This window comes from Vidua macroura, chromosome 1 (assembly GCF_024509145.1).
Source record: "Vidua macroura isolate BioBank_ID:100142 chromosome 1, ASM2450914v1, whole genome shotgun sequence".
Taxonomy (NCBI): Eukaryota; Metazoa; Chordata; class Aves; order Passeriformes; family Viduidae; genus Vidua; species Vidua macroura.
The window spans coordinates 11,363,492-11,389,057 of NC_071571.1; positions in this window are offsets into that span (position 1 = coordinate 11,363,492).

The window sequence follows — 25,566 nt, forward strand, 5'->3', positions numbered from 1 at the left end:
GTCCTGATCCATGCAAGGAAATTCATAAATGCATCTTATATGTATTAGTAACATTAAGACAGACTTTATATAATGACAGAAGGTCTTTGAAAATAGTATAAAAAATTAAAAGTTCTTGTTACAAAGTATGTGTCAAATGTCAAGTTATTAATGAGCATGCATGAAAAACATCTCTAAAGACCTGTGCAACCTGAAGATAGAAACATCTTCCTTGAAAGGTTATCAGCTCTGGGATTCAGTCACAGCTCAGTTCAGATTCTCAACATCATGTCTATGTGTTTAAGCACCAAATACATTCCTCAGATCTCAGCCTTCTGTAGACCACTGCACTATGAGAAGTCTCTCAATTCCTGCATTTACAGAACAAGAGAGACAGGCAGTAGCACCATTACTCACTGGTGTACTGTAGTGCCTGCAGGACTGCAGATAGCCATGGAGTTGGATACACAGCTGTCAGTAAGGCCTTCTGTAAAACTGTATTAACACAATTTTATTCTTAATATTTACTATCATTATTACTGGAAATTATTATTACAAAAAAATACTGGTTCCTAAAAGACTGAGGCCCTGGGGGTTTGTTAAAACCAGCACTAACAATGACAGTGATTATCTAACCTATGTGAAACACGAGTTATATTGTAAATTCAGGTGTGACACTGCAGACCACAGACAAAAGCACACAAGACAAAGAGGTTGCCTTGCACTTTGCTGGTCTGACCCTTGCATTACTGACTCAGCCTTCTCCCTTATCACTGTGGGCTAGGGAGGGGTCAGCACTGCTCTCTGGGTCTGGTCAGGGCTGCTGGACATGCTCTGCTCCTCTTGTCTGGGTACCGTGTGAGAGCATCCCTGTTTGGTGAGGGCACTGCCCTGCTGTCACCTCCATCCCAGTTCATTTTCTTTTGTGGAGCAGTCTAGTCTTGCTGCTCCCTGATGAAAAAAGACATCAAACACCTGATCTTGCTGCCTGTGAATGTGTAAATCAATTTTTACAAATGTAATTGTGCCTGCATAAGCAGTTGGCACTTTCTCATGGGCATATGAGACTCAAAGGAATCACATGTAAGGGCAGAATCCTTTGCACTGTGACATCCTCCCTGGTTAGTCTGCTAATCAAATGAATTTTGAAATAATCTTTCTGACTGGCCTGAAGTGTTGAAGTATAAGGACAATAGTTCCTATCCCTTACATAATGCTTTTCATTTTTCAAGCTATTAAATAACTTTAACAACTGAAACTACTCCTTCAGGTACCCTTGTAACAATTAATCCTTTATACTTCTTTTGTGTCTGACACCTGATATTCTCAAAGTATTTTTATATATTTAATGGATAAAGACTTATGCAGTTTCTGTGTATGAAGCCTTACAGGACCAACTGAGTTTTAGAGCACAAACAACTTTAGAAAAAATCAGCAGTGTCTCCCTTTCATAGCAAAGGGAAATAAGGGTGATCTTCATGAATCTTTATTGAGATATGAAACTTTACAACTTTCACAAGTTGAATCCTATGGCTTTTTTTTTTGCTTTTTTTTTTTTTTTTTCAAGAGGACAAGTTGAAGCACAGAACGATGAAACTAATAGCTAATACCTGAAAACAGGCTTCCCATTGACCCTTACAGCCTTGCCTGTGAGGTACTAATTTGTCCCCTAATGTGGATCAGGGACACTGTTCCTGTCCTTATCAATGAGGTCTCAAAGGACTGTGAAGGTGAAGAGTCTCTGTGCCATAGGACATTATGAAAAATCCTCATATTCTCTCCCTCCATGATTTTCCCACCAACCTGTTATTGGGAAAGTTTCTTTAGCTCCTCCAGTTTTCCCCAGTATTATAAATAATGCAATGAATGTAGAGTTCTGGCACATATTGAAGCACCTTTGATCAATACCAGTTTAAGAAAAGTTTACATTAAATATGCTGTATTACATATACTTCCAGATTCAAAATGGCAAAATATAACTGTGGTAAAAAATTTGCAAGGAATAGAATCAAACATAGAGCACACAGGAAACCTCTCAAGCTGAAGACACAGCTGGCAATGTGAAAACTGGAGTAGTGCCAGAAGTCCACCCTTCTCCTGTAAAACAATAAAACACTTGGTGTGAGACATAATAGACCAAGCCCCAAACTACTGACTCTTCTAGGAGATTCTGTGCACCATGGTGATGCATCAGAGCCCCTGCTGATAATGTGGCAAGCCACACAGATTGTTTTGCTTGTGCAACCCAATGCTAAACCCTAACAACAAAAGGCTATAAACCCCTCTTCCATGCAGTTAAATGTTTTAGAGCACTTCCCAAGCTTGATGCATTGCTGAGATGGTACAACATGCCTCATTGCACTGTGACACTGCGTCAGCAGCACAGATTGCCACCAGCTTTCTCCCTCACTTCCCAAGTACAGGACTGCAGCTCAGTGTCACTGTTTTGTTTCAGGAAATTGAGAAAGAAAAGAAAAGGAAAGCAAATTCACCAGGTGCACTGGAAGGGATGGTTTCTTTCCTCTCTAGTATGCACAATAAAATGATTCAATTTTTTACGCAGGTGTCAACAAGTTCCTCTCAACATGCCAGCAATCAGAAACTAGTGTGTAACACAACTGCTGGTTCACTCTTCACACTGGGCAAAAAAGTAGTGTAGGAGCAGTGCATGATATTCAATGCATTGCTAGGAGGAGAAGAATCAGGCCTATACTTCACTTATATCCAGTTACATTCATCTGCCTAATGTCAGACTCTTCTCAGGTCCACTAAAATGCACAAGTAAGAAAGGACACAGACAACCTTTAGACCTCAAACTTTGGCTCATAGCTTTGGGTTTTGTGATATTCTTGCATAAACGTACCTGCCTGGGAGCCTGCAGAGCTGTAATCATTTCACAGGGGCTGGGAAGCAGCTAGAAGTTTCTCAGTTTCTCTCTTACTGCTCCATCTTGTTTAGACAGACTGTCAGCAGAGGGTGCCAAGGGTGGCACCAAGAAGACTTGTGAGATGCTGCAAGACTTGTGGCAGCAGGGACCTCCCTCCTGTTTAGGTCTGAGCACAGGGAGATGTGACATTTTTGGGAGCACTGATTAAGGAAGGCAGTCATTACGAGCATGTGAATAATCAGTGTAACTGCATTTTAAATAAGGCACAGGAAGAAAATGAAATTATAATTACACTAGTAAGTTGATAGCACTACCACAAGCCCTTGTTCTTTGAGGAGCCAGTTAGCAAAGCTTCAGGGAGGGTGAATTTTAATGATTTTAACTTTCCCATTTTATACTCGAGCATCCTGCTGAGTAAGGCTTTGAATCGCCAATTCCTCTGGTTGACTAACTGGGATGTGATCCAGCCACAGAATCTAAAAAGCTTTTGATGGCCTAACGTCTGACAAATTAATTCCTCTGATGTCCAGCCTCACAACTGGCCATGACTGCTTGCTGGGCACAAAAAAGACCTCCAGTATTGGCAGAGTCCTCCCAGAGTACTTAACAGAGAAGACAAGCAGGTGCACACAATTTGTTGGAGATTCAGTCATCAAAGTCTATTCATGTTAGCAAGAACAGGTATGGATAATACTGGCACACATATATACCAAGAATATTTTGTCGGTTCTGAGCACTCTTTAACCCAAAGTCAGGGAAGTCTCAAGGAATTCAAATGTCTTCTTTCCATTTGGCTTTTTCAAAGTGTGGAATTCCTCTTATGCTACAGTGAAACTATATTCTCCTCTGGTTTTGCCCTCTGCCAAATATTTTGCCCTCTTTCCATTGCCAAATTTTCCAGTGTTTCTATAAGCCTGAGTAAACTATTCCTTCTTTCTACCTGCTAAGATCAAGCATTAAAACCTATGTCTTTATTCTTCACTTAAAAGTTTTTTTCTTTTACAAAGGACATATATTTTACTGTTACTATTAACAGGCCTGATATATCTGAGCATAAAGCTGAAAATATGTACCTAAGGACTGAGAATTCTCTAGTAATTTCATTTTGGTGTGATTAGTTGTTGAATAGTATAGATTATAGGAATCTGTGAGATTCCTCGTCACATAAAGACAATGCTCAGTGACTTAGGGCAGACTTAGAAATCTGTTCTTAATGATGTTGGAAATATTGCAAATGCATGAATTAAGGAATAGCTTTATACATTAAAGAAAGCATTTGATTTTATTAGCCTGGGGCATTAGAAGACATAAAAGATGTAGTAAAGTTATTCCCCTGCCTCCTTTTTTTGTCATGAGGAACTGAAATGTAACATATATACTTCTAGCATGCATTTATCTCTTTTCCTGACAAGCCTTTAAAGAAATGCTTGACCTAAATGTCAAAAACTTGGCTATAATTTTTAACTGAAAGATCAAAGAGGAGATATGTTCCTAAGATGCTACATCTTAATTTTTTAAGAAGGAAAAAGACAAAATCAACAAGTGTTAAAAAAAGTTGCAAGAAAATTCAGATGAGAAAGTAGAGGTGAGAAAATCTAATTGGATTACAAGGGTACAAAAGCACTGCTGCACTGGAGGTCAGTGCCTGGGCACTGCTGAGAAGAGTTGAGAGCATGAGCTTGCTGCCTGTTACTAACCAGTGCGTGCCATTGCAGAGAAATTTTGCATGTGTGTGTGTACTCATGCTAAATTTTGGATCCAGGGTGCATCTTAACTGAAGACACTCTTAGGATTGGAGATAGAGCGGGGTTGGAGACAGAGTGTAAATTTGTGTTGGAAATAGCTCTCCAGATGCCCCTGCTCTTGGCTCTAACAGCCCTGATGCGCGTTATCCGCAGACACAGCGCCAAAGGCTGGTTGCAGATTGAACAGCCCTGTTCCTTGCACCCTGTTAATCAGGTTTTCCCATAGTTGATATCTACTCACCATTATGTTTTCCCATTTCCTCAGCAGCCACATTTTGATGGATCTATTTATTTCATTTCTGTTTTGCAAGCTGAGATGTCTTAGAAGTTATTGTCCTGTGGCTTTGCTGCTAGAGGTGGAGTTCATCCCTTGGTACACTGCTTGTGCTGAGCTGTTTTCAGTTCCTCCCTCCTTCTCCTCTATGACATTGTGCTTTTTTTACTCTCCTAATATTGCTACATCTTTGGAGCTATTTTTTTTTAATGTAAGTATTTAATGTGCCCATTCTGATTTGGGAATCTCTTATGGCAGCAATAAGTGCACTCAGATTGTTGGCACATTTACAAGTATTTCATGACTTCAGGATATTCCCTGAGAGTTGCAGATCCAGGAAGTTGTTCCATTCAACCTCTCACACAAAGTCTGAAAAAAGGAAGCACATCCACAAAAATAATGAGCCAAGATTCTTTCAGTAAGAACAGGGGATTACCCTGTAAGTTATATGTGACCAGAGAATCTCACAGACCTGAAAGAATATGTCTTCCTGTGAGAAATTTGTTTGGACAGAATGTGGCATCTCCTTTGTACATAGGTGATTGTCCGCAACAGAGATATAGATACAGAAGAAGAGATTATCCATTCCAACAAGATGATTCAAAATATCTGTATGCTGCCATAATAACTGATGCTATCAAAATGCAGTGTTTGCCTTCTTTACTGAAGATCAGCATCCAAATCATATAGATAAAATAGACATACAAACAATATGCTGGGATATGTTTACAGTAGCTACTCTTTCTGATCAGATTTAAGCGTTCCACCTTGACATGGGGTATCACATATCATGGGTAAACACTTAAGTAGGTGCAAATGGTAGAAATGAGAAGCAAAGAATTAGATTTAAAATAAGCCTATAAGGTCAGATTTTTTTTGGTATAATATTGTTTGGGACAAAATACTAGGTTAAGTATTTCAGCTTTCAATAATTTTACAGTAACAAAAAGTTAGATGAAAGGAAATATACAAAAAAAGTATATTTTTACAAGAAACTGTATAACATCCCAAATATTTTTTCCAGCTATCATTGCAAAATATCATATCATAGTTAAAAGAAAAATCAAGACAAGATTAAGGAAAAACATAAGGAGAAGGAGGAGGGAGAGAGATTTTGATCTGATCAACTTGAAATAAAACATATATATATTAACAGATTTAAAAAATCAATTTAATTTTTTTTATTTTAAAATCACAGATAAAAATCTGCACACACATATGAAAAATGCCCCCAAACCGAAAAAAAAGCATTCACACCAAATTTAGTCTCTGTTGGAGCAGAAAGTTTTGGCAATCCAGATGCAGGTAACTGGGAGCTAGATGTGTTTTCTTTTTAAATCCAAGGAGGTACATAACTCCAGCTGAAGGTGGTGAACTGGTAGGCACTGCAGTGGCCAAGCAATTAACATAATTTTTCCTTAAGGTTACTTAGTACTTATTTCAGTACATACACCATCTGAAATAAATGTAAAGGCAGCTGAGAGTCACCAGGGACTGTTTTGTTAGAAGTGATAATCAACCTGAGCGTTACAAACATGCTGCAGGCTAAACAAGTTGGCCTATAGCACTACAAGAGGCACTTTGCTTTGAAAATCCTCATAATCATTGCCAATACATCTCTGCCACAGAAACGAAGCAGAAGAAGGGTAAAATCAAGCCAAGCTGAGCATGTAAAGAGTCATATGGGACATGGGAATAGCAGCCACTTCTGTATAGCAAACTTCTGTGCTCAAGCCAGATGTTTTACTGACAACACTTTCAGAGGTTGCATGAATATTTCAGTGCAAAATGAGCCCGAGCTAGAAATGAATGAGTTCTTTTTTCAAAGCCACTTAGATATGCTATTACAGCTAACATTCTCCCTTTCAGACACAGCTACTTTATTTGGATGAGACAGAATGCCTTATTCAGCTCAGGAAAAAATCTCTATTAAAAATGTATTGGAATGCAAAGAAATTTGTGTAACCATTTGTAACAAAAGGACCTTAAAAGTAGAGAGACTCTCAGATGAAAATACCACAGATCAACAAACACAGGACAACTTAATGATATTCACAGAGCAGTATGGTCTGAAGTTGCAAGCCTTTTCTTGTCTGAGTAGTTTCCTCATACCATATCCATAGTCCATCAAATACCTTTTGTCCCCATAAGAAAACAAACAAAAAAAACCCCATGCCTCTGCCTCTTTAATACATGAAGTTGAATGCTTCAGTTGAAAGTCTGGTACTAAAATCTTGAGCTATGGTAAGATTTACCCCTCCTAAGGCAGATGTTAAGACAGTAGACTTCTGCTTTTTAGTGTATATTGCAACTGTTGTCTGTATTTCCAGGACAGAAGCAGTAATCTTGGGCTGCTGCATTCACAAATATTTTCGTCTTGGACACACCAGATGCAATATTTTATACATGAAATTAAATTTTAACACTGTTATGGTAGAATCTATTTTTAAGAATATCATGTCATATGATTATCTGGCTCAAACAGATGTGTAAATAAAGGAAATTGGTCCTGATTAAGAAATTCAGTAACCATCTGTCAATCAACATTTCTGCATTACTTCTTTCATGCAATTTATTTGTATGGTGTATTTGATAAAAACTTTTAGATACCTTCAAAATTTTTTCCTGACATACATTTTTATGAACTATATATTCATTGGTGGAATACACTTTGAAGGTGTTTTCTATAAATTAAGGAGTTAGTCTATGCCACTTAATGAAACATATCAGCTAAATTAGAAAGTGAGGAAGTGTGTAAGTCCATAAGTTGGCTTCTTCTCTAATACTATCATTTATAAAGTCTGTTGAAGGAACAAGGCAATTTCATTGCCTTGAAAACATGAGATTTTATTAGTAAGCAAAAAAAAATTAAGTATAATTAAGCTATGATGTGATCTCCAAGAAACAGGTGTAATAAAAAGATTATTTTTACTGTAAGCCTAAACCATTAGTGCAGATTTGCCTCCTTTTCCTAACATAAAATACCAGAAATGTGAATCAAGAACCTTGTCTCTGCCAAACCCAGTAATAACTGTTGAGGCTTTATCTGTGAAGATCTGACAGCAAGTTGTTTTCCATTGTTATTTTTGGTGTTGTCATTACAGATAAACTTGGGAGATGTGATCTGGGACAAAATTCTCAATCTCAAATACTGAAATATGGGTGACTGGAGGTTGTCTAAGTCCTGTCATTTTCTTACAGTATTATGTTACAACGTGGTTTCTCCCTGTTTAACCTTCCAGTTTTGTCTTTGCTTTTCAAATCCTGGCTAATTAAAGGATTTCTCTTCTTTGTGACACTGGACTCTCATGTCACACTTTAATTACAATGACTATGTAGTGTTCTATTAACTGTGGATTTTTGCTTCTTAGATTTGTGTGTTAATTGGTAATATCGCCATTCAACTTTTTGGTTTTTTTTCCAAAAATATTCTTCATTATAGTAATTAGCCACATATCAGTGACAGCCAAAATTAACTATTTGTGAACCTATTTTTTCAGCCAACATCTGTGAAGATCTTGTATTTTCATTCCTGCTTATACTGTGAAAATGAAGAGTAAAAAAATACATGCCATGAAAATAATTTATCTTTTGAGAGAAAGCATCTTCTGAAATACTCATGAATCTTGCTTTTCAAATACTCAGATCAGTTACATGTTTGGTTTTATTTTGGTTTTAATTATTGCAGTTATTTTAAATTTTTAATTATATTTTAATCACATTACTGAACTTTTCTTTCCAGCTATTACATCTATACATTATAATCACTATATGTATACTAAGCCATTCATGTTTGTATAATTTTGTCAAGGGTGAAATCAAAAACTCATAAAAGCAAGAATAGGCAACAGAATACTGAATAAACACATGCAATTAAATAATTTCTCTTCCTCAGTATTGGTATTTTGAGAAGCTTTTCTTGCAGTCTTGCAGTTTGCAATCTCTGTCCAATGTCTTTTGTTTTCTTTCTGCCACGGGCCCAATCTTTGAAATAACGTAATTTTCCTTAATTGTATCTACCATGCTTGTTTCATGGAAATTTCTTGGGGCAGAATACACTTTTCCTGTGTTTCTACATGCTTTTCCATACTGTCTAGTATAATGCAGCCCAGTATAATGCAGTATAATGCCATTCTCTTGGTGGTCTCATCACTTGTAATGAGCTTGAAATTCACCTTTCACTAACTGCTGTTTCAAGTTTAAGAAGCTGCCCACTTGTGTTAACAATAGAAAACATTGGAAAGGATATAACATGATGGACAATGTGTGTCTAGGTATTTTCTGTGGGGCAAATTGCTCATTCAGAGCAAGACAATTTGAAAAATTGACATTGGTAACTAGGAAGGCCTTTACAAGGCTATTGTTGTTGTTGTTTAAAAAACACGCTTACTCCTCTGGTGGGAGAGAGCTGGGTTTGTAATTCACCTGTGGAAAGGTCAGATGTTGCACACATAGCTCAAAACATGACTGCAAGATACTCAGAAATTGCAATAATACACTTGGAATAGTGCAAAGCAGAAGTTGGAAAATATATGCTATACATACTGACTGGATTTTCAGTGGTAATGGAGGAGAATAAAATTCTTGAGAAAAAACATAACTGCTGACTAGATTTTTCTTTTTAATATGTATCAAAATGTTACATAATCTCAGTGGAAACTCAGTTTTCTATGGCTTTCAATGTGACTAATTTATTTTTTGTTTGGGTTTTTTTTTTTTAAATCTAACAAGAAGTCTTTCTAATATGTTCATATTGTGAAAAAAAGAAATAATTTTCTAGGCACCCAAAATATTCTTACAAGGCTTTGAATGAGCACTGCTTTTTTGCCAACTCCTAAACAACCTTTAATCACAAAGCCTATTACTCTGAGTTATTAAGAAGAAATTTTACTGCCAAAACCTGATGACAATCAACTTTTTAGACCAGAGTTTCTCTCTGGTGTATAAAACTGCAAACACCTTTGGGCAAGCTATCCATGCTTCTGATTGTCAAAGTAGGAATACACAAAAGATCTAGATTTGGTGATAGTATATAAGACAAAATAATTTTAAATTTTGTATATCAGTTTCAAATCCATGGCTCCAATGATACTTGCGAAGAGTGGAGAAATATAAACAGAGGAAAAATAACAAGGGAACTTGGTGCTGCCTGGTAGAAAGGATAAAGGATGATGGAGATGCAAAGCCCATATGCTAAAGGCCATGAAACCAAGAAATATGGTATATTTATATACTTACTATTGTCCTGGAAAAAGGAAGGCTGTATCTGCTTTTCTGCCAGCTGAGTAATATGAAATATCAAACTACATTTTCTTTATATGCTTATTTTACTTTTGTCCTTGAATTGGATATATTGTGGATGTGATTATCATGCACCCAGTTCTCTTTCCTTTAATTGAATACGAATGAACATCCTCAACCATAAAAAGATTTGCTTTTCTGGAGTAACAGCAAGGCTAGAAGTAGGTAAAACCTAGCAGTCTTACTAATATATATATATATTTATGTGTGTGTATGTTTGTACATATATATTCAAATCAGCATTCCAAGGGCAGCTGTTGCTATTAAGGACATTTCACTTACAAGCACAATATTAAATTAGATTAGCTTACAGAACCCATAAACATGTTATGTCGGTGTGTTATAACAAAGATAATAGAAGCAATAACAAATAGAATTTAGAATCACATTTTAATTAGTCATATGAACAGTTTAACACAGAAATACTGACAAAGCAGAACTAACAGTGTAATGAAGCTGCTTAAAGGTGTAGATAGGAGCCATCCTTGCAATATAAATGCAGTATTTAATAAGAATTTTTACTTAAAATAATGATTTCACTAAATCAATGTAACTAAAAAAGGCAAAATGAGAAGAATGCCCTGGTTGACTTTACCTAGGGGAACAAAGACTTTTTTTTCCTCACTATGAAATTTCCTATAGAAAAAAAAAAAAAAGGAATTAATGCCTTAAGTCATTCATGTATTTGTTAGAATATATGATTTGTAGTTCAAATAAGTTCAAATTAGATAATCTTCAAGATAAGTCATTGAAGAGTGTTATGTTTATTTCTTCTGGATAATTTCTTTATTTTTGAATTTGAATGGTATTAATGATTTCTCTGTGTAACCATTTCAACTCTTTCAGGAATGGTCATCTGTTAACTATATTTTTCTGCCAAAATTGTTGTTATATAGTGAATGTCCAGACAAAATTCAGCAAATAATACATTAATACATTTAGTTCTTATCACTAAACAAAGTAAAGAAACGGAAGGACTCAGGATTTTATAAAACACTAATTGTGAAGCACCCACATATATACTGTCCAAATGATCCAGTTAGATGAAATTTAAATTAATTTATTGATATTCTAAATGTTTCCTAAAACAGCAATATTTCTGCACCACACCCGGTGATGTGGTACGTAGCCATAAGTGTATGAAACACAAGGAAATTAATATATAAATGAAATAATGAAACAAAAGGAGCCTTTTTCATTAATTAATGTAGCTGAGTTTTACGTAATAGTGATTAGCATATGTCTAAATCCATCATAAGGGAGTCATATAAATTAAAAAAAAATCTGTAAATAAAAATGTAAGGATTAAAATAAGAATGAAAAAATGTATCTAACCAAAGCAATAACTTATAAAATGTAGTGACACTATCTTTTTAATACACCTAGAGGAAACCCCAGCTACCACACTGGGCATTGCCAAAAGCATTTTAAGATAGAAAATGTTACTATTCCCTTTGTACAGATGAGTCACTGGGGGAAAACTCAATGATTTGCTCAGGATTATATAGACAGAAGTTGCACAACAAGGAAACCCAAAGCTGATACTTTAACCTCTAAACCTGCCTTTCCTTTAACAACCTATAATAATAAAAAATAAGTTTTTCACTAAATGAGGAAATGCATATCTAAATGAACAGCAGGCAAGAGGTGAACTGAACATGACTTTCAAAGAAGTGGGTGTTTCTTTTTAAGTAAATTCTGCAGTTAAAAAATGGCATGTGAAATGTACTTTGAAAACATAAGCTAAGAGGGATTTTAAATAGTCAAAGGCTCAATAATATGTTATTAGAACCCATTGTCACAATACAGCATTCAGACCAAGAGCTTATCAGGAATTAAAAAAGGATTAAACCTTTATAAGGATAATGAGAACATCCATAGTTACTTTAGATAGGATATATAAAATAATATTTGTAGAAAAAGAAACACAGGCATTTCTTGAGGCATAAGTGAACCAACAGCTTAGAAAGGTAGGTAAAAAACATTACCAATAACAAAATTATTGTGCAGATTCCAACTTCTTTTGAAGAAATTTAGAAGAGGATTCCTTTAGATATATAAAAACATTGCTGAAGGTCCATTTGTAATTTGTAGACATTTTAATTTCCTATGTGACCAATTGAGAAGACAAAAGTAAAACCTCCAGAATCACCCATGTTACATCCACACAGCAAAATTCATCCATCTCAGCTTGGACAGAACAGCTTGTACTCCCTCTTCATCCACACACACTCCCTTCCTTAAGTAGGTAGACCACACAATATTTGACTCTGGATGTAATTTGGGCTCCATATGCTGCCTCTGCAATCCTAAGGAATAATTATTTTGTGTGTATATGGGCGTTTGGGTGCTAAGCAGCTGAAGGAGTATGCATACATATTTTGGGATAGCATCTGGAGAAGGGTGTATGCAGTCAAATGAGGTCGACTCCTCCATACTACCTCATATGAGCAATTTCTGTAGTGAACCTTATCCAAACTAACAGGTTCTTCACAAAAAGGGGGGCTGAGGATCAAACAGCATTTTGTGCTCAATGCACACAGTAGGGAGCTAGATCTGATAACGAGCTGAGGAACCATTATTCACCAATGCAGGTGTACCCTCAAAGAATATTTCCTGTTTCCCATTCACAGGGAGACCACAGAGCCTTCTGTCAATCCAATTTATTCAGAGACTCAGAAAAGGCCTCCCTCCAAAGCAAACTCTGAGGTATGAATGTCCCCTCATGTCCCCCACAGTAAGGTTTTGTGCCCTAAATGATGGCACACCAGTCTGTGAAGCACGGTGTCTCCTCTGTATTCAAAGAAATCAGTGTTGTAAACAAAATTGAAAATTTTCTCACAGGAAAATAATTCCTGAGTGGTGAGGACTTCTGAGTTTTGCTTTCAGGAATAGTGCATTTACTCTCACATGCAATTGACCCTTTAGCTGGAATACAGGATCTCCTTCAATTCTGTTTCTTCGGTGATCATAATATGCACCATCACAAATTGCCAGTCTCTGAATATGGGTTGCTTGGGGTTTTTAAAATTAATCACAGCAAACAAAGGCAAGGTTTGTATCTTGCAGTTATGACCTTTGTAATGGTAGCACATCTGAGCAACCACTTTGTGTACGTGGAAAAATGGTAGTGTTAAAAGTACATTTCCTTTGCATAGTACAATTCATCACATGTTTGAAATGCATGATATTTTTCAAAACATTTTTGCATATTAGAAATTACAGGGAAATATAATTTAAGAATTTGTGTAACAAGTTCTCATTTAGATACGTGACTACAATTTTTTGAAGTTAGTTCTAAGTATTTAGACAAGATATGAATATAAATAAGCTAGCCAGCAGATGAAAAGACTAATAAGATTTTGATCTTTCTCCTTTAAATGAAATTAAATATAATTTTCAGCTGCTCTGAAAATAAACTTCTATTTACTACTATTTCTTTTTTCTGGAAATTCAGTGAAAATGTGATTATACCTGTAGAAAAAAGCTGAACATGTATGCCAATATCCAAGCTGCTATAGGAAAAAGTACTTAACACGCATGGCTTAAGAATAGAGTTTGTCTTAATGGATTTGATCCATGAAACACTTTGGATGCAGCATCAGGTTCCCAGAGACTAGGAGGTAACAGCTCCATATTTTTCCCTGTGAGTCCTGTACCTGCAATGAGCAGAGTTGGATCTCACCCACTCTACAGCTGCTCTTGCCCCCTTATAAGGTCTGCAACAACTCATACTATGAAGTTGTCATAATAAACCAATCAGTTTTCCTTTTTTTAACTTCTTACTCCTAGTATTCCAGGCACAAATGATTTTATGGAAGTTATTTACATTTAGACTAGCATGCAGTCCTTCGTGAGAGGAAATTATTTCACTGACTTATAAATCAAGTAAAAAATATAAGAGTCTACATTGTGTAATGATGTTTGTAATAATAAGATTTTGACTAGTCAAATTTGTTGTTTTTAACCTCAGAAGCTGTTGATGCAGAGGATTTTGTTGTTTTGTTTTGCTTTTTTATTTTTTTAATGGCAACTACTATTTTGGTTTAGATTTGCTAGCTTAAAAATCACAAATCCATTTTCACAGCTCATATAAAGCTCACTGTACAATTTCTAGCACAGCAAGGAGAAACTCAGAAGATAAGTAGAGAAAATGATTTTGAAACTAAGTCAGCATTTTTAAAGGAATTTGATTTATAAAATGCAATTTTTTGCCTTCAGCAAATCCTTGAAAGTCATTATGGCTTTTTTTTTTTTTTCTAGTTAACTTTCTCCAGCATGCCTGGTGATAGAAATAGCTATTTACAATATTTAAAGTAATTTTACAAATACTATATGAAAACCATAGTTACCTTTATTTCTCTGGTACTATTTTCATTAATATTTTGGGAAGCAAGAAATTATATTTTCACAAAAGCAAAACAGGATTGTAGGAGCTACACTCAGTCAAATTAAAATCAGGGATGTAAATATGAATGAAACAAGAGTTGTTATGACTATACTGCAAAGTTACTACCATTTTATCTTAGAGAAAGCTAGAATAAAATTTCTACTAGATGCTGTGGTCTAGAGAACTTTGGAAAATGTGTCTGTAATATAATTTGATGTTCTTTTCTATTCTAATTTTGCAGTCACAGTTTCTGAGCATATCCTAGAGCTGCTCTGAATGACATAAGCCTGTGCCAGGTCCAGGAGATGCCAGGCCTGCCTGGATGTTCTTGCAGGGTGGTGACACCCTCACAGCAGTTCACATTAGCAGTTTTCCCCCCTAGAACATGTAAATTGAGAAAAAGAGTTGGTACAAGAAATTTCTGATGTGATTTTTCTGGTAAATTTGAGCTTAGCATCCTCTCAGATAACAGACTGTGGCAGAATATGGGGTTTGGTAGGTCTCTGCTGTATGAAGGTGTCTATGACTGCATGGATACACCCTCCTGATGGTTGCAGGGACCATGGTTTTCCCTGAATAATGGAAAACCAGAGCACAGAGCCAGAGAGGACCAGTGATGTTAGCACTGTGGGAGATAAATAGGATGTATGTACTATTGTTGCTGCTGCTTTTACTAATTTATTTAGTGTTCAGACTAAAATGTAGTGAGGAGTCTTTTGTCACATCATTTTTTAGAGCCAGACAGCAGAGAGATGGAAGTTAAACAAATTAAAAACCTGTTCATTGCCCCAGGCATGCTTTACTTTGTCATTTGGTTCAGTTCATTTCAGCATTACACTTTTAATGGCTCACTTAGTTAAACTTGAACTTATGATTACTGTTACCACTTCTAATAAAGGCCTGTTTTGTGAGAGCTTCATTGCCGTTGCCTCAGGATAACAGCTGCTAATTTGTTTTATTACTATAATATATTTTATTTAGATTTTTCTCTTAAAAACTGCTGGCTATGGTGCTTGCAGTCAATATTTTCTACTCTAAAAGCTAGTTTGCAGAGCTGGCATAGCCTACAGGACATTGCATATGGCAGGACTGTGGATTGATGAGTCAGATCTACAAACTGTCCAATTTATACCACAGGCTTTATTCTTGACTTTGACAAAACACTTTTTCCCTCCTGTAAAACACAGACAGTAATATCTGTATCCCTTGTTAGGGCTTGCTGATGAACACTTCCAGGTAAAACCAGCATATTTTCTAGCAGAGGTTATACACAGCTTTTTTATACTACTTGTACACTTGAGTCAACTCAGTGTCTTCAGTCCAGTTATTAAGGATTTTCTTTGGTGAACTCTGGTGTAATAGGTTTATGGGACAAATTCAGTTCTTATTTGGATTGGTGCAATAATTAAAAAGTACTGCACTGTTATCATACAGCAGTTATCTCAGAAATGTAGAATTGATAGATGAATGCAAATTAATAACCCAAGCACAGAAGGAAACCTGGGTTCTGAACTATTTATTTTGGCAGTTGTGATTTTCTCTCATGTGCCATATAAACACATTATTATTCCCTGTTAGACTCATGGAGCTTGGCTGTTCTGGCTATGTTAGCAAGCATAAAAAGCTCTCATTGCCCAAAAGGGTCCTGAGGCAGTGTACCAGAGTGGGAAGTGCCCCACCACAATCCATCCCAGAATAGCTGGGTGGATCTCTGCATGGAGCTGGGCCTCCAGCCCACCATCTTCTCTCAAGGTTGCACAGAAAGTTGACCTGCATTTTCTGATCCCTTGCTCAGAGGAAAGAGATGATCTCGACTGTTTCCTATACTTATATCTCTCTGTGCATTATCTTAGGATCAGGCTGTAAACTGCAGTTCTAATTTTTGGGGTTTTTTTTGATGTATTATGCAGGTAGTTGCCTATTTTATCTAAAGCTGTGCATTGAAGTCTTCACAGCAATTGAGAATGAAAACATGATTCAACGAGCCAAGAGCAGAGGAGGAAGACCTTGTAACAGTCAACTTTGGGCTTGTACTTTAGGCTGGAAGGCTTTGGTCTTCCTAAAATCACTTTCTATTTATTGGACAGATGTCAGTCTCTCCAAAACACCTGGATAAAGCATCTGGCAACTATTCTGCCCAGCACTCATGCTCTTATGAAAAAAGAAGTGATCCAGTGGCACTATTCCTCAGCACACCATCAGGATCAAAACTAAATCTAACCTATGCAAAAATCCAAGCTTGCATTCACTGAGAAGAGATGGAATAAAGAAACCTCATAATACAAATTAACACTCCACACAGTAGAATCTTGCAGATTTATAAACACAGAGAAAGTGAATAGTACATATATTGTCTAGTGAGAGTCTGGAAACTTGGATACATGCATTAGGAACAGAACAAGAAAGAAATGTCCACTGTTTATTGGTAACTAAACTTTCCCAAGTCTTGTTATTAAAGAAGACTGATTGTATCAGTAAACCTGGCGTGATGAATTTGTGGCTATTCATCTCTGACAACTCAAAGACAAGTGATTATGAGCCTTAGGCCACCTGGTTTAGATAACCAGTTTTGAAAAGCTTGGTCTCAATGCACTTTTGGGACAACAAAAATCATAATAAACTGCACCACTGACCTCTGCTGAAGATAGTCAGAACTGCTCACTTTTTAAAATGGTTTCTTATCAATAAGAACTACAGGGGATTCTCCCTTCAGGTTAAACTGGAATGGCTGGAGATTGAAGCTAAGTCTGTTTGCCAATTCATTCAAGGAAGTAAAGAACATGGATGGGGGAGAACAACCTGAGCTAAGGGAAAATATTGGCATAAACCCACTAAAGAACACATTTGTCATGGAAACATTTATGCTGCAAGTGGAAAAAAATATACCTCTGTGCAGCCAAAAATGTCAAACTGGATAGTGCTGGAGTTTGTGAAAAGAACTTTATTTCATACAGATATGAAGGAGGCATAGCTTGAAGCTTTGGTAAATCCTTTCCAGGCTTAAGTTCTTGTCACAGTTTCCAATGAGTATCACAGTGCTCTCTTTGAGTTTAGCTGCAATGCTAAATCACTGAAACTTCTCATTCTGCTCAAAAGTGACTTGTAGTCACCAAACAGCACTGATACATATCAATCCTCTTTCCTCACAGGTGACTATGAAAGGAATCATATATCACACAGTGTCTACTTTGAATACAATTAAAAACTTCATTTTCTGATCTGTCAATATGACCTCAAGTTTTCCTTTCAGACAGCCAGTATTTACCAAACCAAGACAGCCATATTTTGCAGTGTCACTACTAATCTATTTTTCCAAAGCTGGAACTCCATTATGATTCATAGAGAATTCAAACTTGGATGTTCCTGCAGCATAAAGAGGTGGGAAAAAAACCACAATGTAACACCATGATCATCTAGTAGGTTGCACAGGTTTTCTTGATTAAATCCAGGACAAAGAGAGTCAAAAGCACTCAGGAAGCAAATAAATGTAAATGAAAGACTGGGATAATATTTTAAATGGTTTTAAGAATGGGAAGAATGAAGAAGATGGGATACACTCTGAAGGGACAAATGGATGGTTATGGAGGAAGAGCTGCAATTTCTTTCTTAGGGTTCATCCTCCCACCGCATGTTTCCGTTTCTCCTTTCTTTTCAGCTTCTTTCCCAACCCATTTCCTTAAAAAAGAACAGTGAAAGAAGGCATCAGCGATATCATGCAGCCATTTTTTGCAGCATTTTTTTCTTTATTTTATGTCCCTGACATTTCTCAAAGAAGTCTGGGTAAGACTCAGCGTTGAATCCACAACACACAATTTTCATTATGGAAAACAATATTGAAATAAGACTGTCATAATAGCCGCATTTTGGTCAGTTGGTGTATAAATTATTGGAAAAACAGTAGTAATCTTCATGTTTTAGTGAGAGAGGATAAAACAACTCTCTTCCTTGTTCCTCCAGGGAGCTAAAAGAATTTGTCACTGATAAGGAAGTCATTTAGAAGGCATTTCTAGGATATCAGTCAGGCTTATAAGCAGCGCAGCAGGAACCATATCAAGGAGACCAAAGCAATTAGCAAGAAACAGTCAATTCCCTAGTGAGACTGAGAGATGTCTGAATTCTACTAGTAGCTAGTGTAATCTCAAGTTTTGACTCAGTCTTGTCTGAGTTTATTCCTGATGAGAAAGGCCATCAAATGTCCTTTTGAAAAGCGTTCGAAATAAAAAGAATATTTGACAGTCACAGGCAATATATTTTAAATGATTAAGCAATGCAGCTCCACCAACCCCTCAAGGAATTTAGGACCTGTATTTTGGAGAGTTTAGACCTCCAAAAACCTATTAATTCAATAATTGAATTAACTATAATGTTCTGCATAATCCTTAATGGCCTACATCTCCAGGAAATAGTAAGAATAGCATTTGGAGTCCTAAATAGGTTTGCCGCTTCTTCATCCCAATGTAATTCTCTGCAAAATCTTCATTCAAAATCCATTTCCTCAGTCAGTGCAGAATTTTGTATGAGTAAGTCAGAAGCTTCTCCAAAACTATGTCATTTTACTCTCAAATATTTCCTAACATTACTGTTTATTACCAACACCTGAAATATTTGTCATATTATTGAGGATGTTCTTGCACTTGTGATAAATTTTAATTTATAACAGTTGCTGAAATCAAAATAATTTTTGAGCAATCACAGGATTCATTACCACATGCAGTCAAAGAAATTTTGTAATTTAATTACAGGGAGCTTGGGCTGCTCAAAACTTTACGTCTAGACCTGAGCAGAATCCTAGCTCATTTTCTTAATTAAAGATAATATAGCCTCTCTATATCATTCCTTTTCCATAGGTTATTCTGGATCTGGACAGAGATGGAGGGGGAATTTATTCTGGATCTGGACAGAGATGGAGGGGAAATGTTGGACTGTAGTTAGAGTATAAAAAACAAAAAGGTGGGAGAAAAGATAGAAGAAGGAGAGAAGATTTATAAAAGAGGGAAAGACAAAACCACATTTTGCATGTGCTGGATTTCTCACAACACTTAAGAAATTTCCATCTGCATGATTATTTGCTCAGATCTCCTCAATGGAGCTCAGTGGTGAAGCTGAGAGTCCTGAGATGGCATAAACCACTGTGAGGCTTTTACAAAAATGCTACAGAAAAATCTGCAAGAGTGACATTTGGCTTGTCTGGCCATTATTTACTCTAAAGTATCTAATCCATAACTTATAACTCTTTGTTATTCTTACTCCCAGATTTATGTTCACTCTAGTTTATCAGACATAATTGTGGCATAGCTCTGGTACTATATTATTGAATATTTTTTCATGAATTGTAGACTGTTTTGGGTTGAAAGGGTCCTTAAACCACCTCGTTTCAATATCAAGCCCTGCTGATCATGTTTCTTTTAATATTGCCCAGGTCACATTTGGCTTTCTGTGAGTCCACTTTTCTGGGTCATGTTGAGCTCCTTGAGAGCCAACATGCTAAATTCTTCTACTCAGGGCTGCTGAGCCTGGGTTTGTGTTTTGGACTGCCCTAACCCAGGCTAAGGACCTTGCAGTTGGCTTTCTTGAGCTTCAGGAGGTTCCCATGGGCCCACCTCTCCAGCCTCACGAGGACCCTCTGGATGGCATCCCTGCCCTCCGGGGTGTCTATACCACACAGCTTGGTGCTGTCAGCAAATTGCTGAAAGTGTGAAAGTGTGCTGGATCCCACTGTCCATGTCACTGACAAGATGCTAACAGTGCACTCCCCAAAACTGATACCTGAGGGGTTGAGATTTTTAATTATTTCAAATTATTTTAATCTTTAAGGACTATTTTTCTAATTTCTATTTATTTTAAAGTTCATGTCCTGATTCACTTTGTTAATCATTTGCAACCACTAACATCTGAGATACTCTCAGGTCTCCTGTCAGATTTTCTACTGCCAGATTATTCACAAATCCAGTGACATAATATCATCCTGATAAGGATTCCTTGAATAGCACTACTCACCAATGTTTAGGTATCTGAATTATGTTCACATCCAGTTTCCACAGATACTGAAAACTTCCACAGGCATTTTGACAAGATTATTTGTTCTACCTACCTTAAATGTCATATTTTGGTCTCTCAGGTAGCACTTTCATCTATATTCTACTTCCTAGGCTGCCTAGCTGTCTTCATTAAGCATAGAGCATTTTAGCATAAATATTTGATTTTTGGAGAGTTAAAATCAGTTTAATTGAAATTTATCCCATTTGTCTCTCTGTCATACTGGTTTTACTGACATTCATTGTTTTAGGTTGCAAGTTGCAGTGAACTTCTCAGGTTTGAGCTGCAAGTTAATGTAGCTTTCCTTTGATAATCCTTCAAGTAATTTTGCTCCCAAAATATAGTGGTTGAGGCCTTGTAATTGTATTCAGAACACATCTTAACATCTTAATTCTTTGCTTCCAGGTGTTGCTAAACTCTCATGGAATACACATGATACTGTAAAATTATGGCATACTTTATGTAAAAAACTCTCAGAGAGGCTGTTACTAGACAGTTAAATCAGATGAAATGCTACTGATGTCCTCCCTCTGCTTCATATTAAATAATTAACATAAAAGTAAAATAGTATTTAACCACATAGAGATAAATTTGTTCTTACCATGGATATAGTAATCCATAAGTAAATTTGCTATAGTCACTTAACCATTCCATATGTCAGTCTTAAGGTATAAAGATGTCAAAGAAAAATATGAGATTTTTTTTTAAACAACTACTAGAAATGGAGGAAAAAAAACCAAACAAACAAAAATCCAAGCAGCAATTCTAGGAAGAATTTCCTTGCCTGAGTTGTTCTAATACTGTAGTAGTTTCAGTTCAGTGCAGGGATGACCTACTTAGCTTCATGGTAGAAGGCTAAATGGTGGTAATCAAGCACACCAAAAAATTTGGTATATCTTGACAAGAAGCAAAGTAAATTAGCCATATTCTTAGCTTGATGTTGCACAGAAAGACAATTTCTGTAATCCAAGCTAGGTTGCTTATCACAAATGTGAGAATCTTTCCGCAATAGTCATTCTGGTCTATTTTTTTAGTACTAGCTGTAAGAGTTATTTCCCCAGTGATTTCTGTTTTTTTGTTTTTTTTTTTTTTTCTAACTTAACAAGACACTTATGATGTCTACCTAAATAAATCTATCAGTATGTATTGGTTAGTATCTGACTTTTGCAGGCTGTAGAAATAGAGGCTTTTAAACCAGAGATGGAAAGATTACAGCTACCCCAATGGAGCTGTTCTATCTGGCATCACCTGTATTGCCAAGGGATGCATGAGAAATGCCTTGATGCATTTATTAGATGTTTGTGTTCAGAATATATCTCTTGATACTGGATGTAAAAGGTTATTCTGCATCATGTTAATGTGCAAATCTAAAATAATTTGTAAATACCTCAGTCAGACTGACAAATAGGGCTGTTGACAGTGCTGCAGCTGGGGGAGGAATTCTTCACACAGAAAACAATTTGGCACCAAAAACTTGAATCACCTGAGACATGAAAATGCCTCCAAATGACACTGTCCAGTGCTGAATTCTGTACAATTATGTCTGTAGATCTCTGAAGAAATGCTGCATAGTGACTGGCTTCAAATTGCCACCACAGACATGTTGTGGGTATTTTTTTGTCATTATTTCACAACAGACCTCAGTTTTGAAATGAAATGTGTTTTAAGATATTCACCTGAGGAAGTCTAACACGAATAAATAAAGGAAGAGAGGATATCACTAACATACAAAGGGTAATACACAGTTTAAAATGAAATTGCTTACACATAATTTGCCAGCAACACAGTTCAGTTGCATTATGTTCATAAAGACCCCAAGGCAAAATTTCCCTTGTAGATACAAGTTCTGCTCAGCATGTACCCAGTAGGATCAGCTACAGGGACAGCTTGACTTTGAAATTTCTGTATTGCAAAAGAAAATAAATGCACAGACATGTAAATGAAAGAGACTATACACGTTTCTTTACTGGTGAAATTTATAGTCTGATTCCAAACAGAAAGTATAATTGGACAATTAGACACAATATTAAAAATATTTATGGATATCAATGTAGAATTAATATACTGCATATAACTATATAGCTTATTGTGTTAATATGTAATCAATACATTGTTATGACTATCAGCAGTATTAACAAACTAATTTTCTCTTCCCAGGTATTTTGTTTGCATTAATTCACTGACACGAGGTAATGACACATCATGCAATGCAATTATTCAAATCAATAACCTTCCACTTAATAGAGGCAAAGTATAACAATAACATTGGATACTAGATCCTAGTTCATCCTATTTTTTAACCATGGGTGAAAAGGCAAAGTTTTCAGATTCTAATATGTCATAAGTTACAAAATACTGTGAATTACTGTGAAATCTATTCACACCAATATAGGGTGTCTGTTGTCCATTGATGATTCTCTCCTTTACATATCCATGGTCTAGATCCAGAAGGGACACAGGTATTATGGTGCTAGATACTACTGCCAGAGTGAAGTAAGCAATCCTCAGTCAGATTTCTCTTTTTATAAAGGAGGGCAAAAAACCAATACATCACTTTAAGCAGTTAACCCAACAGATCAGAGCATATGTCAACCTAACTACACTGTTTGATGGACTCACTTCATTTGCCTAGGGCTAGTAGCCAAGTGCTATCTAGGATGTCCTAAGGTAACACTGTCCAGCATTCAGGTCCAGAGAGACACAAATCTCCTTTGTGGGTTTGTTGTTTTTTTTTTAATGTCCCATAGCATCCCAAATGGCAATCCTAGTATATCACTTTTCTGCATTTCCCAAAGGATTTCTCTTAAAAATGTGGCAATAAAAAAGAGATTTTTAGGTTCTGTGCATCAAAGAAATGCACAGAACAGCTTTCTACTTATTATCTGCAGCCATAAGCATTAGAAGGTATATCTTCCTTTAAAGTGAGGATGAAAGTTGTGAGACTTGCATTATCTCATGAATCTGAAAGTATATCCTTAAGAAGTCATCAAAATAACTGCAAGGCAAGCAGTGAAGAAGTGACATTAGCAGGAATTTTCTTAAATCATTTATACAGTAAAGCTTCTGAAATATCTGTCTTAGAATAAAAACAGCTAAAACTCTGTGTGAATTAATGTCTCCATCCATTCATTCATTGGTTACCTGAAGCTCTTTCCAAAATTCATAGTACGTTTGGCCTTTTGTCCCCCCTCACCCCACCTTTTTGGCCCACAGACTAATCATTAGAAGAAAACATAGAAACATAATTTTGGTAATATAATTTAAATTCACTCCTGAGTTAAAAATCATCCTAATCCATATCTCCCTTCCTAGAACCCTCCCTTAAAAGTGCATTAATCACTCTGTGGGAAAAAGATTTCACTGGAGACACTTTCCTATTTGATCCCATTATTTGATCTTTTCAGTCTTAAATGATTCTGAACCCAGGCATCACACCCAAATACCTGGAATGACCTGTGCCTTTTAATTTAGGTCACTGGCCTAACTGTTTTGCATGTGTTCAATTTCTTTCAGGCATTTTGGACTTGCTACAGAAGATCAATCTGTCTGACAACTGTTACAGTGGTGTACCACTTACCATGCACATATAAAACATTGTTTGTTTTTCAACAAACATTTCAACAACATTTGCTGTTCATAGTCACTTATTTGCACAGGACTGCAACGAGCATCATAGAAGCAATCATCAAGAAAAAAAGTAAAAAGAAAGTCCAAAAAGTGCTTTAATAAAAGCTAATATTGAGATTTTAAATTCCTGAAAGATTTTTCAGTCAGGTATTCAGAATTAAAAAAATACAAATTAATTTTCTGCTTACTAAGAAAAAAAAATAAAGGAAAATAAAGAGAAAGAAAGTCTTTATTTTCCATTTAGCTCTCTAAATGCTGTATATTTTTTGCAAATAAGTGTAATTTGTGGAAAAAAAATAAAGCAGCTGAAAAGGATGCACAGTGCTTTACTAAATTATTCATTCAAGCATTATTGATCTCAGATGAATTAGCAAATGGCTTGCTTTAGCTGAGCCCAAAGTTATTCATCTTTGATTTTAATCTTAGAGAAAGCTGAGTTACATTACATCGATGAAAACCACAGCAAAACACAATAGGCGATTTCCTCACAAAATGTTTAACAACATAAATTAAGAAACTGGTTTAGTTCAGTACATAGTTCAGTAGCAAAAATCAGAATTGTGACATTTGTGCTCCAATCTAATCAAAAGGACTTAGGAAAAGTACAAGGTGGTAAAAGAACTTTAAAGAGAAGGTGCAGCCCTGTGACTGTAACTTTACTAGGGGCCTGGAGCGTTCAGTTTCTATTATAGATTAGCCATCAGAGCCATAGAACTCGGACTTTCATGGTTTTGGCTAAAAGGAGGCAATGTAATTTCACTTTCAGCACAGTGAGAGTTTTGTTTGTTTTTTCCAATGATCCCTGAATCACAGGTAAAAATTGCATTACCAAAACTTTGTGTTAGATTTACATTTTGAGTGTCTCTGAGTATTTGACTAAGATATTTGAGAGAATATAGGTGGCAGAAGCAGGGAAACAAACCAAACACAAAGAAACCATAACAAACAAGCAGATAAGAAGACTTGTTGGATATTAGGCATATCAACAAATTCAGTCCAAGAGCAAGACAGAGTCATCTTGGTAGGTGTGCAAAGAATGTGTGTAAGATGAAGCACTTTGCAGCAGACCCTGTGGAGGACTCAATAAGGAAGATGAACTTTTTCATTTTAAAAGTAGTTGGCCCACAGATGGGATTGGATTATTGTCTAGCACAGTGTCCTGCCTGACCTCCAGGCGCTAACTCAGCGAGTTACAGGTCTCCAGTACAGACTGTGTGATATTCATTTATCCTTTCAAAGGGTCTTCAGGTACCCTGAAATACCACAGAAAAATTAACTTTATGGATAGAAAATTCAAACCCACTCTCCAGGTTCATTTTCCCTTAAG